This window comes from Protomyctophum bolini, assembly GCF_963924005.1.
Source record: "Protomyctophum bolini genome assembly, chromosome: 20".
NCBI lineage: Eukaryota > Metazoa > Chordata > Actinopteri > Myctophiformes > Myctophidae > Protomyctophum > Protomyctophum bolini.
In genome coordinates this window covers 4822884-4836724 of record NC_137881.1, presented here as the reverse complement: position 1 = coordinate 4836724, position 13841 = coordinate 4822884, and the positions used below count along the sequence as shown (strand labels likewise).

General features: G+C 42.4%; 1 protein-coding gene across 1 annotated transcript in view; it reads left to right on the top strand.

Moving 5' to 3' along the window:
• Window positions 1-13841, top strand: part of LOC308335912 (uncharacterized protein) — a gene marked incomplete at its 3' end in the record, with an annotated part of 312796 nt that overhangs the window by 60525 nt on the left and 238430 nt on the right. The window lies entirely within an intron of this gene.

Genomic DNA, 13841 nt, shown 5'->3' with positions numbered 1-13841 from the left:
CTCCTGTGAAAGCGCTACGTGGCACAAATCGATATGTTATTATTTTTCATCTGCTGGCTGTATTTAACTCATTCTGAACGGGAACCCATTTTGGTGTTGGCATCATGTTATGCTTTAGCTATTGAAAAATAGCAGCTCATAGCGCGCCACCGAGTGGCGCGCTACGAGCTTGTAGGTCTGCTATTTTTTGAAAAATCGAAGAACGACTGACATTTTTAGAAATCTGATCTCAGGTCAGAATGGGTTAATCCGACCAGTGTGTGTCCAGTGGAAACCTGGTATGAATCTGATCTCAGGTCAGAATGGGTTAATACCCTCATTATTATTTCCCCTGACTGAATGGGGAGGGACCTCTTCCATGTTGGTGATCCAACGGGGGCCCCTCACAACCCCCCCACGACCCCCCCACATCTCACCCACCTCAGCTCCTCCTTTGGTCTGTTTTACAATCAGTTAATCGTTTGCATGCTGGAGTCGTCGTCACAGAGACGTCCAATAACAGTTGCTGTCATAGACCCTCAAATCGGGGTCACCAGTCCGTTCCAACGGAGTCGCTGTTATGATATTATTTGCATATATATAGTTTATAGTTATATTATATAGTTTGTACACAAAGGGAATTTAAAAAAGGCATTTGACAAGAAATAAAGAATAGAATGAATAAAATGAATGCCCAATAAAAGAGGTATAAAAATGGTCAAAGGTTAATTATAGCTACACATTTATTTTTATTTAGTCCATCCATCTTCAACCGCTTATCCTTGACATGAAAATGTTTGAGAACCACTGCTCTGACAGAAACATGAGGTTTTTCAGAAAACTGTCATGATTTAGAAGGCATTTGTAGAATCGTTCTCAGGTCTAAATGTCTTTGGGCCTCGCTTTCTCTAAAGGCAAGTAATAAGACCTGGTACTTAAGACACGCAAAATACAGCCCCATGTGTGTATAAGGTTTAAGTGGATAAAACGTGACCGCCGATCAAGATGAGCCACAAGACTACCAACCAACCAATCAACCAACCAACCGGCCTCCCAACGAGGCAAGCACACTGCTGCCCCCCACACCTCCCCACCCCCCCACCATACACACCCTCTGCTGTGGTCCGTATATTTCCAAAGTGTTTAATTACTGATGATTTATCACCAAACTGTCATGTCGCTAACTGGGCCCTTCCGTTTCCAACGCCAGTCTCCCGCCGCGCCCAGGGAACCTTTCACGTCATTATAAAGCGAGCTCATTTATATTAAAATGAGTATTAGCAGCTTAATTCGCTCCATACATTGTCGGACGCAGCGTGGTGTGTGTGTGTGTGTGTGTGTGTGTGTCGAGAGAGAGAGAGAGGGAGAGCTCCAGTCGCCACCTGGTGCAGCGCGCGGCGGTCGGTGGTGGCGTTGAGCATACATCAAGTGCTTTATTGCGGTGGCGAGTTAATGCGCGTTTGATCTCGCTGTGATTCTCCATAAAGATTAAAGAAGAGCGTGGAGTGGAACACGGACAGCGTGTATATATCACGGCTCCTCGTATTGCCCTTGCAAACACGTTGGGTCCACGAGCACATTAAACCATTCTGGACGGGAACACCCTTTAGATGTCTTAAGCATTGTGTTATACTTTAGCTATTGAAAAATAGCAGATCTACAAGCTCGTAGCGCGCCACCGAGTGCCGCGCTACGAGCTTGTAGAGGTTTGCTATTTTGGAAAAATCGTGAAAATGTGGCACAAATCTTTGAATATATATTCGTTCAGAGCGACCATTTTTAACTCAAATCTTTGCTTCTGGGAGGACGTCGCTGGAACAACATATTTTCAGATGGTGGTCGGAGGCCAAATTATACATATAATTTTTGGGGTCCTTGACATGAAATAGTTTGAGAACCACTGACATACGTAGTGACATGATGTTTTTCTAGAAAACTGTCATGATTTAGAAGAACATTTTGTAGAACGGTCGTCAGGTCTTAATGTGTTAAACATTATGCTCTGAAGTCACTCTGAATAAAACATAGCAAACGGTAAACGGGTCATTAATGCCGAATGTCATTCCCTCAGTTAACCTCTGGCCAAACGCTGTCAATCATCTGTAACCAGTCAGTCAAGGGCAATGATAAACAACAACAACCTATAATAATGTCACAAATACCTACAGTAGCACAGATGTGAACGCAAATGGAGATAAGTGAACTGTTGTATGCCCTGTAACTGCCTTTATCATGCCTTAAGACCTGGAGGCGTGGTCAATGCTCTTTGGACACTCAGAATAGCCAAATGGCATTGATCACGCCTCCAGGTCTTAAGTTATAAGTAATAAGACCTGGTACTTAAGACACGCAAAATACAGCCCATGGTGACCCCCCCAGAGGTCTTTATACTTACCTTATTTTGCCCAAACACAATCAACGCCGTGATTTCTTTCAAAATAGAAGCTCGGGGTGCAGGAAAGATATGGCAGCTTTTACTCTGAAAGGCATAATGTTACTGTAATGGTAAAGGTAATGTACTTACCTTTTTCCCCTTTAACACCAAGGGCCTAAAGAAATTACCTTAATAGTTACAGGAATATACAGTAGCACTGTCAGTTTAAGACAATAAGAAACCATTTTATAACATATACAGAGTTGGAACCAAATTTAGTCCTGTCACTTTAAGAAACAATGCACAATGAATGCAACCTTTTGAGAGAACTTTGAATGTACAGTACCCAAATTAATTAAAATTAATTAATATATTTTACCTTTAAAATGAGTGAATTGCCCTTTTAAATGCCATCCAGGGAATGGATTGAAAACCTTTGTACACCCAAACAAATAGAAAGACCAGTATATATATATATATAAAGTCATTTTAGAATCCACAACGAATATAATAAAGTTTAAAGTTTAGTGGAGATAAGACACTATACAAGAAATGTGTTGCAGATTCAGAGGTACAATCACATAATAATCCAAATGTACAGAAATAATCCAAATGTATACGAATGGTTTCCGAATAGTCTTCTACCCGTGAATACGCAGTTTATAGTCGAATGTAAATGCCTCTCCTCTCCTTTCCATGCCATGTCGGAAGGAAGGCAGCATTCAGGAGAATAGCTTTTTTCCCCCGAAGTCTCCTGAACTTGAACAACATGTATTTTGCATTCAACACATTTGTTTAGGAATCCAATGTCGTTACACACACACCGTATCTCCACTATTGGTCTAGGAAAATTGGCCTCAGATCCTGTGCAACAGGGGCGTGGCCCAGTGTGTTGCGTTTCAAATGAAATGCGAATCAAAAGACAGGGGCGGGTTCCACATGGAGTGGGCGCTACATCTAAATAAGACGGAAGGGAAACAATTGCTCCTTGAGCGGTGGTGGCCTACTACAATTCAATTTGGAATTGGATTCCCTTCGGACTATTTTCATGGTATGCACAGTGCTTCAGACCGGAAAGGGGAGTGTCCGCTCAGATTCTGAGCGCAACGTACTTCCCTCACAGGGATACGTTCCTTTTTTCCCAGAAGTTCCTTTTTTCTCGCCCGCCTTGTGGCGAAAAATAAAACTTCTGGGAACTCAGATTACTCCACTATAGCTAAAGAGTGCTGGGTGGTTGCGCCCCGCAAATAGCTGATCTACAAGCTCTCTACAACGCGTCACAGTGCTGCAATTCTGCCCGTTGGGTCGGCGGTGGTTCAGTGGGTATAGAGTGGCCGGATGGTAAACCGCAAGGTTCCCAGTTCGAACCCTGTGGGCTCCCCCAGAGTTATAGTGTCGAAGTGTCCTTGAGCAAGACACTGAACCCCTAATTGCTCCTGATGTGCTGGTTAAGGTGCCTTGCATGGTTTCCACTGCCATCGGTGTAACTATGCATGTGTGTGTGAATGGGTGTATAGAGCACCGAAGTCCTAGCGTAACTGGCTCATCCAGACGATTCCCCTGGTTCGCGGAAGTAATTTCTCTATGGAGAATAACATGGGGTGATCTTAATATCGTCTACTATAAGCGTTGTGGTCCAAAAATAAACAAGCTGTCTCAGCGTTATTGTTAGGGAGGTGTCTCTGTATCGTTTGCAACAGTCAGTCACTCATATATGATACAGTCTGCTTCTAGAGAAAATCTAACTAATTCAGCAGCAGTAACATTAGCGTTTTCTCTCAGTCAGTTGATTCTTCATATCCATATGAGTGAAGCGGCCGGGGTGACATGTTTATTTTTCAAACACAGTTGTTATATGAGGCCATCTAAAATCGCCTCAATGGGGATTTCAATGCAACTAAACAAATACATGAACCTGGGGACTGACGCCCTCTACTGAAAGTGACGTCAGACTTCGGTGCTCTATAGCGCCTTGGATAAAGGCGCTATATAAATGCACCATTTACCATTGACCACATTTGGCCCGTAGGTAGTAGTAGTGGCAGCTTCAACGTTAGATAGCCTTACTGGGGGCTTGGTATAGTGTAGGGAGTACTAGGGGACGGTATACGTCCGTCCGGGCCCCTCCGTTATCTTGTCCCTTTCTGTTCCACGCTTGCGGGGCAAAAACTCTAATTCTTTGCCATGTTTTCACCTGCACGCCGATTTGGAGAGCAAGTCTTCAATGTCAGGCGGGCGCCGGGCGGCGGTATGAAGGCCGTATACACAATAGAGCCGCCGCTATCACAGAGTAGGAATTGAAGCGGGATGTGGCGGAGGCCGGGCGTGGACTGGCTCGTTGGGAACGCGAGTATAAATCAGAGAGAGGACAAGTGACAGAGATTAATGCATTCTGGACGGGAACCCCCTTTTAGTGTTCTATCTATAAGCATCGTGTTGTGCTTTTAGCTGTTGGAAAAATAGCAGATCTACAAGCTCATAGCGCGGCACCGAGTGCCGCGCTATGAGCTTGCAGATCTGCTATTTTCGAAAAATTGTGAGCGCAAATCATTGAATATATGAATGAATGAATGCCTTTATTGCAGACTCAGGGTCCACATAGAGAAACATACAAAACACAAAATACAATATACATCCAATAAAAAACCGTCCAAATGTTAGAGTTTGTAGTATTTGAGTATCTTAGTGCAACTTTCGACAGGGTTATTTATGCTGACGATGATATATATTCTTTCAGAGCGAACGTTTTTAACTCAAATCTTCTGTGGGTGAGGTCCCTGAAACAACTTATATGTCCTTGACATGAAAATGTTTGAGCACCACTGACATTATAGAAACATGAGGTTTTTCAAGAAAAACTGTCATGATTTCGAAGACATATATTATTGTAGAATGGTTCCCTGCCGGTCAGAACGGGTTAATGCCAGCCCAGCCCCGTGGAATAACACCCCCCATGTCCCTCCACTCCGGCCTCAACCTACACAACAATGTCCTGATAAAGCCACCACTGGGATGGCCACGCTTATACGGTACAATAATAGAAATGCATTATACTCAAGAGCCCTTGAGACTCTCCAGATAGGAACGCCAAGGAGCCACACGTGAGACGCTCTGGACGACTATACCTGTGTAAATTAATCCATTCTAGACGGGGAACCCCATTTGCTGTTTATAGCATTGTGTTGTACTTTAGCTATTGGAAAATAGCAGATCTACAAGCTCATAGCGCGGCACTAACTTTTAGATCTGCTATTTTTTTGAAAAATCGTGAAAATGTGAGTCAAATCTTTGGATATATATTATTATATATTATATTTCAGAGTTTCGGTTTTTTAACTCAAATCTTTGCTTCTGGGAGGGAGGTCCCTGGCTGGAACAACATATTTTCAGACGGGGTTCGGCCGGCCAATTACATATGATTTTTGGGCGTCCTCGACATGAAATATTGAGAACCACTGATATTAGAAACATGAGGTTTTTCAGAAAACTGTCAGACATTTGTATATAGAATCATTCCCAGGTCAAAATGGGTTAATATTTGTTATGTCCTGGGCGTGCGATGAGCGTTTTGACCGCTCGCATGCGTCCGGGGCTGTTTACGGCCCACATCAAAGTCATTCTGTAAGTGGATTTCCATTCTGTGCCGCTGTGTGTGTGTACTATATGCACCTTGCTAGAGGCTAACGTACAGTATGTGGTATATAATTCAATCTATATCAATATATCTTTGTACACGATATTGATCTTTACAGTACAACAGTTAAAGGGCAACATTTGCTGATTTAGTTTACCTCTGAATCCTTTCGTCAGGTGTTGTGAGAAATCGTTGTGGGGTGGTGTGTGGCGCGGCGAAATCTCACACAGCTTGAGCCTGTATACATGAAAGGCAAAGTTTTGAATCATTTCATGTAGGCGATGTTCCTTTGCTCTCAACAACACACCGAAGACAATAGGAAGTGTTCTGTCCGATTTCCACACGTAGAAGAATATGATTCAAATGAAACATGAGATGAGATGAGATATACTTTATTGTCCCACGAGGGGAAATTAGTCTTGGGCAAAAGTGCATTAGTACATCAACGCTTTTTAAAACAGACAGACAATACACACAAGACAATACACAGTAGCAGCAAAGTACAAGTCACAAGAGTATCACAAGAGAAGTGCAAATTGCAATAAGAGAAGGTATAATATTAAAAGAAGTGCTAGAGTATTCACAGTTTATAGTATCACAATCACAAAAGTGCAATAAATAACTGATGAAGGTCAGAAGTCCCTTCCCCACTAAGAACTATGAACTATGTGGCGGTTGTTTAGTAGAACAATTGAAGTGGGAAGAAAAGAAAGTTTGAAGCGGTTGCTCTTGCAACTTGCACATGATTGGAGGACGGCCACAGACGATGCCTGATTATTATGTTTGAAAATAGAGGCTATGCGCGTGACATCATCATACTTGGAGGTTATGCGGGAACGCCTATACACTGAGTGGCAAAACGCTACTTTCTGGCCTTGACAGCCCATACACACCCAAACAGAAAAGTCCCGTCTATTTATTGCATTAAAACGACGTTAAACAACGTTAAACTCAAATTGCCACTCAATTTCCCACTCACTTCATGCAAGTGAATACAGAATAAATATTTCCATTCACACGTTTGTGTTCGATATGAAGATGGGTTGGTCAAGGCTACGTCATTAAGCGCCTACTTTGCTGCATGGGGGACACAATTTGGCTCTTCTCCCAGCAAACTAGCCGATCTGTGTAAAATAGTAAACACAGAAGTACAGGGTGCTCATATGGCTTCATTTCTATATCTATATTTTTCGATATATCTATACGTGATGCCGCATATAAAGTGCTTTGTGTAAACATTGTGAATGAACCGATGTGTACTGTAACTGTAGGCCCCTCTCCTTCCTTTCTCCGAGTCTGACTGAATAATATCACAGCCTGAACGAATAGGACGAGGAAAAACAGATCTCAGTTACTGAGAAAATCATTACAGTATAACCTGTGCCTCTAGTTCTCTTCTGTTATCCCATTCTGGACGGGAAGGGAACCCCTTTTGGTGTAACTTTGAAGCATCGTGTTATACTTTAGCTAATGAAAAACCTTGTGTATTGTTTGTATTTATTTATGATTACCCGCAGAGAGAATGACAAAAAAGGAAAGTTAACTAGTGATATTGAACTATCCCCTGTGGGAGGTCTTCAGGTTTATTACATACGTATGATTGATTGTAGAATTGGGTTTTGAGAGTGACTGAGAGTTTAAAAAGAATAAGTTAATATAAAATGAAATTATATGAAATGTTTTGCTGTTGGGGGCACTAAGTATTCCCATTACTTGCATGATGCCTGGTACAGTTCTTTGTGACACAATTTGTCACATTGAAAGTGTATAATGGACATGATGAGATTTGTTGACTCGATGTCAATTCTGTGAGTTAAATTTGGCGAGGGAAGACTGTCACTTCAGCAAAAGTACTACAAAAAAAATGGTGAAAAACGTTTTTAACTCAAATCTTTGCTTCTGGGGAGGTCCATGGAACAACATATTGTCAGTTGGGGGTCGCCGGCCAAATACATATCATTTTTGGGGTCCACTGACACATAGAAACATGAGGTTTTTCAGAAAACTGTCAGGATTTAGAAGACATTTGTTAGTTAGTTAGTTAGTTTCATTTATTGTCCACGTGTGGAAATTCGTCTTCGGTCTCAAACAGTAAAAAACAAACAGTTACAACAACAGCAACAACACTTTACACAATGATTTTCTCATGGCAAAAAAGTGCAGGACAACACAGTGGCAAATACACTGGAAAAACAACAACAAATCTAGCGAGACATGGTATCATTTAGTGCCTTAATGGCATTTGGTATGAAAGAATTTAAAAAAATGTTACGGTTAGCTCTTGGTACTTTGTATAGAATCGTCCTCAGGTCTGAATGGGTTATTGTTGATTTGTCTACCTCCGTTCTCCTTCCCTCCTGCGTTAGTGAGAGACAAATGTTCTCCGGCTGTTTTACTACTCCCTGGGAGGAAATAAATAAACATCTCTCTCTCTCTCTCTCTCTCTCTCTCTCTCTCTCTCTCGCTCTCTCTCTCTCCTTTGTTGCTTTGGGGGGGGTTCAGCTCCTACGATATTCCCCCATCTCGATGTACTTATAGTATATCTTTCTCATAAATCTCTCCTGATGGTAAAAATCTGATTTTCGCTGCCAATTTATTTGCAGCAGAATAAAGAAGGATCGGAAACGAGCGAGAGTGGAGGTTTTTTCATTGAGACGTCTGTCTGTCTGTCTGTCTGTCTGCCACCGGGGGCAGCGCCACCGCCAGGCGACACGCAATAAGCCTGGAAATGAAGTGCCACACGCACGCAGCGCACACACGCCACGCACGCAACGCACACACGCCATGCACACACGCCACGCACACACGCCACGCACGCACGCCACGCACACATCCCCCCTCTGAATAAAGACAATACCACTATTTTGATGTATAGCTAAACTCAGACTCCCTATAATTTGCTCATGTAGGATACAGAACTAAAAGTTGCCAAAGTTGTCTTCGACAATGAAAGACATTGGAGGGGAAAAAAAGTCATCTTTGCCGTGGAATGAGTTATAGTTTAACTCTGAAAGCATACAATGAAAAATAATGACGGGAGTTAAAACCTTTTGAATTAACATAGTTTGTTTTTTGTTTAGTTTGATTGCGTTATGACTTTATACAGATGGCTGAAAAGGTTAGTTGTGTTAATTTGCACTTTGCACAGTGCGTGTTCTCGATGCTCAATGCTTTCTCTCAATCCAAAATGGCTCCAAACAGATGTTGATTGCAGTCTCTAGTTCTTCCCGGTGTTTAGTAATCCGATTTTTGTTCTGCCCCAAACAAGCAACTGTAATTGGTCAGACAGTTATAACTTGTGAACAATGGTCGTCATAACGGGGTCAATATTGGCATCCAACCATTACTTGTCGAAGCCAACATTGTGACTGTGATTATTATACAACTAATCGTGGCACCTCCAATTGGCGACTGTGGCTCAGGAGTTATAGAGCAGGTTGTAGAGCGGTTCGAATCCCGGCTCCTCCTGTCTACATGTCGAAGTGTCCTTGAGCAAGACACTGAACCCTTAATTGCTCCTGATGTGCAGGTTGGTGCCTTGCATGGTTTCCGCCGCCATCGGTGTATGAATGTGTGTGTGAATGAATGGGTGAATGTAAATGCACAATCTATGTAAAGCGCCTTGGATAAAGGCTGCTATATAAATGCACCATTTACCATTTGACACGTTTTAGTAGTTTGGAATCATGATGATACTCATACCACCAAGAGCTATGCTCTGCACTCCCTCAAAAACTCTCAGCTAGGATATCCTTTTGACCAAGACTGGTCTTGGTCAAATAGAATATGCTTGTACTGGGATACAGCTACCAAACGTCTGATTCTGTGTTACATTATGTGAAACTCGGTGGGACTTTATATAAAAAAAGCACACGCGCTCAGCACATCTTCCCTGGGGGAACACACACACGGTACGAGCTAGAACAGGCTAAAAAGCTATTAGCCCTTTCTGTGTTGTAGTTGCTCTCATCAAGAGACATAGCCTAGAGCTCTTCCACTGACAATTAATGAGACCTAATGGGGTGAAGCCGTTCAGTGTTTGTTTTTGGGTCCTTTTTTTTATGTTGAATGATTTTCATATTTCATACCGTAGGTACAGTACAGTATGTGTTAGCCGTTCTTAAACAGAATAAGATACAGCCCCCCGTATCCCCCGGTAAAACGTACAGGGGCAGGATGTTCAACACAGCAAGTTGGAGCACTGTCAGGGTTTTCATAATTGGCTATCATCTGCTGAGGCGTGCGTGCGGGCGTGTGTGTGTGTGTTCGTGTGTGTGTGTGTGTGTGTGTGTGTGTGTGTGCGTGCGGGCGTGCGTGTGTGTGTGTGTGTTGTCACTTGCACTATGGTTGTCACTTAGAGGAAATAACTGTGGCTTCATCGACTGCATTTATATTTTTACATTCCATATGAAACTAGAGAGTCAACTAGAAATGCACTCTGTCGGGAGTGCATTTCACACAAGTAGGCCAGGTCTCCTTTTGCGCTAGTACAAGAGCTTGTAGATCAGCTATTTTTGCAAAAAAAAAATGTCCGAAAGTGCCCCTGCCTCTCTAACACACTCTGCACGTCCCTGACTGTATGCATGAGGTATATTAGCTTTCCAAGAGTCTTCTCAAAAGGGGGAATAAGGCAAATCCGAGATATATGTGGGAGATTGTGTAGATTAATAATGCACCGTGGGATAATGTGCTGTGAGCAAAGTCGGTTGTGAGAGAATATAAACCTCCCTGTCATGTTTTTTCTTCTCATAAATGACTTGCTCCCCTTGCATTATCCCTTACCATGTACAGTATACGGCATATCTATGTGTGGTGTAACTTAGCCTTCTCAACAAAAAGAAAGAAAAGAGTGGAGTTTGCATGTTCTCCCCGTGTCCCCTAGGGTAGGTACCCTCACAAAAACATGCAGTAATCCTGGTCTCTAAACTGCCTCCCCCTGGCCAGCCGGGGCGCCTGATGGAGGGGAAAGGAACTGGTTGGAATAACGTGTTCCTTCCACGCGCTACGTCCAACCAGGGAAACTCCCCCCTGTCAGGTGTAAAGGAGCAACTTGGACACTCAGTCATGAAGGAAGCATGAGTTAAGTCCGTTGCTCTCCCCAGGTTGGCGGAGGGTGTGTAGAGCCCAAGATCACAGTAGATGATTGGCACAGGGGTGAAAAATGGGTTACAAAATCGTGGGATAAAAAATATATAAAAAAAAGAAAGAAAGAAAGAAAAGAAAGGGGAAGGCAAAACAGAGATGTTTAGCTGGAGGCCCGGCGTGCAGTCGCTCTGATCATGTTGGCGTCGGCAGGACTGTGAAAAGGCATTAATTGGGGAGCGTCGGGTTTATCGCGGCGAGGTAGAAATCTATCAAACCTTGATGAATGAAAGCAACGCGCTAACGCTATAAGCCCCCCCGTGTGTGTCTGCTATAGTGATAGCTATATAGCGCGCTGACCCTCCAGCTGAAGCGATAGCCACTCGCAGATAAAGAATTAAAAGGAAAACAACACAAATCCTTTTGCCTTTTTTTTATTAGCATAAGCATATTAACCCATTCTGAACGGGAACCCATTTTGGTGTTATGCATCATGTTATGCTTTAGCTATTGAAAAATAGCAGATCTACAAGCTCATAGCGCGCCACCGAGTGGCGCGCTACGAGCTTGTAGGTCTGCTATTTTTTTGAAAAATCGAAGAGCGACTGACATTTTTAGAATCTGATCTCAGGTCAGATTTGGGTTAATCAGACCAGTGTGTGTCCAGTGGAAACCTCGTATGAATCTGATCTCGGGTCAGAATGGGTTAAAAAAGACGTCCGCGAAAGCTGGGGATGAAAAATGCAGATGGCGAACGTGAACGTGTACGGAACGGAACGGAACAAGAGACTGGAGTGGAATCAAAATGTAATCACTCAGGCACTTGGGAGGTGTTTTGGAGAGGATGCTTATGTGCATTCTAATCCTCTTTAGTAAATTACATCCGTCAGACTTCACAAATATATCTTCTGTGGCTGATTTGACGTTGTGATTTCTCTGTCAGATGAAAAGCATAATGTGGTGTCTTGGATTTATGGAGTGAGTGAGTGGGCAGTTGTTTTATAGGCACTACTGCTGTCAAAAAAGATACAGTATAAGTCAGAGGATCTCAAACATTTTCATGTCAGGGACCCCCAAATTGACACTCTTCAGCTTGCGGACCCCCATTTGAAAAGATATGCCACGGACCCCCATAAGAGAATGTTTTTACGGTTCAGTGATTCTCAAGCCGTTGCATTTCAAGGACCCCCAGTTTGACATGCATTATTAGTCTACGGACCCCCACATTTAATGGGATTTCTATCTCCGTGACCCCCAATTTATATTGTAAAATCAATGTTAATTTAACTGTTGAGAGTGTACAAATGTATGCATTCGTTACACTCTCTGTTACAGACCCATAAGGGTTCCATTTGGTTCCAAACTATGCTTTAGCTCCCTCAATCCCCGGGGACCCCCAACCTGAAACCCTCCCCCCTGAGGAGAAGGTTTCAGGTTAATGATGACCTGACATCATCATAGGCTGATTCATGCTTGTGCATAGATCTGTGAAATGAATGAAATGGTGTTCTGTGTTATTTATTTGTTTGATATCTTATCTTGGCAGACATTCACCTCTATCCAGTCCACTGGGATTAACCCATTTTGTGCGGGAACCCCTTTTTGGTGTTAGCATTATGCTATGCTTTAGCTATTGAAAAATAGCAGATCTACAAGCTCATACGAGCTTGTAGTTCTGCTATTTTTTTTTAAATCGAAGAATGACTGACATAGAAACATAGCTTTTTCAGAAAACTGTCGGGATGTAGAAGACATTTTTAGATCTGATCTCAGGTCAGAATGGTAAACTGTCAGGATTTAGAAGACATTTTTTAGATCTGATCTCAGGTCAGAATGGCTTAAATCAAATCCACAATTAAATAATGAAACGAAGCAACAACAGCATCAACAACAACAAAGAAACTCCCGTAATTGCTTTCATTTTTTTTTTCCAGTTGTCGAGATCTTTTATTTTCTTTTTTTTTAAAGAAGAGGAAGTCTCTGCTTTTTTTATACACAAATCATTCCCTTGTTTATTGTGACACTTTAACCTTTATCCTTTATCTGCACATATTCAATTATTAATTCAAGTCTTTTATCGTGGTAATCTCCAACAGCAACACCAAGGAATGTCAACATCCCGTCCTCCTCGTATCATAATCCGTTCTGGGCTGGAAACCCCTTTTGGTGTTTTATTAAAGCATTGTGTTATGCTTTAGCTGTTGAAAAAAAAAAATTGAAAATTCGTGAACATGTGGCGCAAATCTTTGAATATATATATTTCAGAGCAAACATTTTTACCTAAAATATTGGCTTCTAGGGGATCCCTGGAACTACATATTTTCAGATGGGGGGTCCGTGTGGCCCAATAGAGAGAATTCTGGGGGTCCTTGACATGAAAAAGGTTGAGCACAACTGACATAGAAACATGAGGTTTTTCAGAAAACAGAGCGAACATTTTCAACTTAAATCTTTGCTTCTGGAGGGATCCCTGGAACAACGTACAGTATTTTTTGGGGGGTCCTTCCGTCCTTCACATGAAAATGTTTGAGCACCACTGACATATAGAAACATGAGTTTTTTTTCTCAGAAAACTGTCCTCAGGTCTAAATGGGTTAATTTGCATCTCACGTACCACAAATCCTGGACATTTGCATAGTGTTTTGTTTATGTTTTTTTCTTTTATTGGCAACGCTAATACCAGATACGCTGGTCTCTGGGTTAATCTCCTCACCATGTATCCTGAAGTTGAAGAAAGGAGACGTCGTGCAGCCAAAAGTCATTCCTTTTTTT